The following is a 3,206-nucleotide window of genomic DNA, read 5'->3' on the forward strand; positions in this document are numbered from 1 at the left end:
GCTAGCGCAGATAGCCCTCGTATAGCTTTGCGCGAAATTCAAAACAAACAAACTCTTTTCATTAAGTAGTACAAAATGTGCGCATGATTTATTTTACTTTGGATATTTATTTGTAAGTAAAAAGTGCGTATATAGTCGAAAAAAATACCATAAACGATCCAATTCAAAATAAATTATAAATATTTTCACCAGTTTTTATGTGTTAGGTTTTCATTATTATGAGTGCTTCCAAGCAATATTATATTCAAAAAGTAATTATTATTTGTTTTTATGCAAAAAAACTATGCTTCCAAAAGTACTCACTTATTGTGCTACTGAATCTAAGCGCATTTTATAAGAAAAATGTGTAGCTTTGCGCGAAATTCATAACAAACAAACAAACTTTTTCTAAAAATGTACGAACACGTAAACGTAATAAATTACTATAATATACCCATAATTTCTAATTTCTTTTAAATGAAAAAAATTGTTTTAATTATATTTCTGTACATTATAACAGTATGATAAGTGATATACTTTTTATTAATTTTAAACAACTTTGAGCTGATTGTAGTTTATGGGTTGAGTTTCTCTTTTCTGCATAACCATAAATCAGAAATATTAATATAATTTTACTTGGTAATTGTGTACCGGAAGAGTTTACATACACACATAACTATTGATAATGAAAAAGACGGGTAAAAGATTATCAAAACAATCACTTAATCTCCAAGTTATATATGTATATACGTTATTTTTGTCTATAGATTATTTTGTGTAGAAATGAATGATGTATAAATGCTTTTACAATAAACTAAAACACGCTTTATAATATCTTAGGTCCCCCGCTGGATCAGTGGTAAGCTTGAGGGCTTACACTCTAAAAATTGTGTTTCGATACTCGCGGCGGGCACAGCGCAAATGACCCACTTTGTACCTTGAGCTTAAACAAACAAACAAACAAACTAATACAATTTCTTAAACATATGAATTAAAGTCTAATGAATATGAAAAAAATCAATAAAATGAAATAGTACTTTACATAAAAATCAAAATTACCAATTAACTCTAAAGAAAATAAATATACGTTCAAATGAAACAGGATTAAACTTAAGCATTTACAAATAGTAAAATTTATAAAACAGCAAAAGATATTTTTCAAAATAGTACTGTCTTAATTTCTGTTGTGATAAAACTAATACTCTGGCAGTCTTTAGTTTTCTCCAAACATATGAGTGGGTTTTAATGTTTGTTTGTAATTAAGCACAAAGCTACACAATGGGCTATCTGTGCTCTGCCCACCACGGGTATCGAAACCCGGATTCTAGCGTTGTAAGTCCGCATACATACCGCTGTGCCACTGGGGGGCGAGTGGGTTTTAAATACCATCCATATGCCTTAGGCGTGAACGATGCAGCATGGCTAAGCTAACTTTTGTACTGTTTTTACACTCAATGCTAATTATCAGGTTGTCATAAGTCTGTATGATATTTGGTTTTCTCTGTGTGGATATGAGTTAGCGTCACACTAGCAACATACTGAATGAATAACATTTTGAATGTTTAACCTGTTTTGTTTGATGCAAGCCACTTAAGACTTATTTTCTATATTCTTCGACTTGGGAGTCTTCGTAAACTCATAAAATGTTTTGTTACCTATTTATTATAGATACTTTGTCAGAAGTAATATTATCAGCAAAAAAAATACTTATTTTTTTTGAAAAATTCTTGAACTAATCAAACCTTGATACATATTTTACATGATAATTAGAATATTAATTTTATGAATTATATCGTTATCATAATTAAAATGTATTTATATAATTCATTATTTTCGCCTGCTTATTTCCATTCATTTTATGCCTTACACGTTAAGTTTTTAAGGTCATAAAGTACAAAATCTTAATTATTGTTCGAGAAACCCAGTCTATATTCTAAATGAGAAAAGTAATGCAAAACGTAATAGATATTTATATGTTGCGCTTAGAACCGTGAAAATTGTTAAGATGTTTGGCAAAATCCTACAATGAATCTAATAAATTATGAAGTTGCAAGTGACATATTTAACTAAGCTGGTGAGTATAAACTGTTCCTGATAATAAAAACCTGTGTCAGCTTTAAAATGGAAGCTTCAGATATGCAAGCTTAGTGTTGATAATAAATTTATAGCAAATGAAACAACATCTAAAGAAAATCTGTCTCCTCGTATTGGAGTTGTTCTCCAAGCAGTAGAGCTAAAAAGAGAATATCTGTTTTTTGGAATAAATAATGTGAAGAAGGCTTATTTCCTACACATTAATATAGATAATAGATGTTATATTCAGATTAAGTTTATATTTCAAAACATGCATAGCTTATAGTGTTAAATATGTATTGCGAAACATTCTCCAAAGTTGTAGAAGATTTTCGAGAGTAAGAATCAACAATATTTCTGTATACGTAAACGCTTAAATGTAGCTCAGTATTGTTATGTAAAACTGAAATTTCTAGAACGCCTCCACACGCCTATAAATATAACCAACGCCATGCGTCAAAAAGAGAGTAGCTATTATTAGTTCACTATAGTAAATGTGCTATAAACTTTGGAAACTATAACTGTAATTATTATAACGCTTATCAATCGTAAAACTTCAGATATTTGACCACGAACCTTTACAAAGTTGGAACATTACAAATCATTTAACTTCATTGGATTCTCATTTGTCATTAGTATTTTTACGAAAACATTATATAAATTAATCGTGGAAAACTCGACGTGTGTGGCTGATAAACAACGAAGGGCAAAGCTAGCTATCTTCCCCTTAAGTGAATTGTGCCTATATCAACTCGCTCATCGTGAACCCTCGATAAGATATCGAAGAAGTTCCAGACTAAAAGGAAGACTTTATATTGCTTGTAAGTTTGTGATGCTTTTGTTTATAAATCATTGTTTGTAATAACTATTTGTAATAATTGTTATTGTAAATATCATAAATTGACTATATATCGGCTTTTACTTAACTGCTAAATACAAAGTACAATTTAACTACTAAATTTAAAGTATCATTTAACTCGATTTCAGACCATTTGAAATTTTAATAGGTAACATAACACTAATCCATATATATATATATATACTTGTATTTAAAGGACAGTAAAGATGGCCTGCAACCTTTCGATGTTGTAGTCTAAGAAGTTAATTAACACTGACCATGGTGCATGAGCACAAGACCACACTTGAACACATAA

The sequence above is a fragment of the Limulus polyphemus genome, unplaced genomic scaffold (assembly GCF_000517525.1).
Source record: "Limulus polyphemus unplaced genomic scaffold, Limulus_polyphemus-2.1.2 Scaffold142, whole genome shotgun sequence".
Lineage (NCBI taxonomy): Eukaryota > Metazoa > Arthropoda > Merostomata > Xiphosura > Limulidae > Limulus > Limulus polyphemus.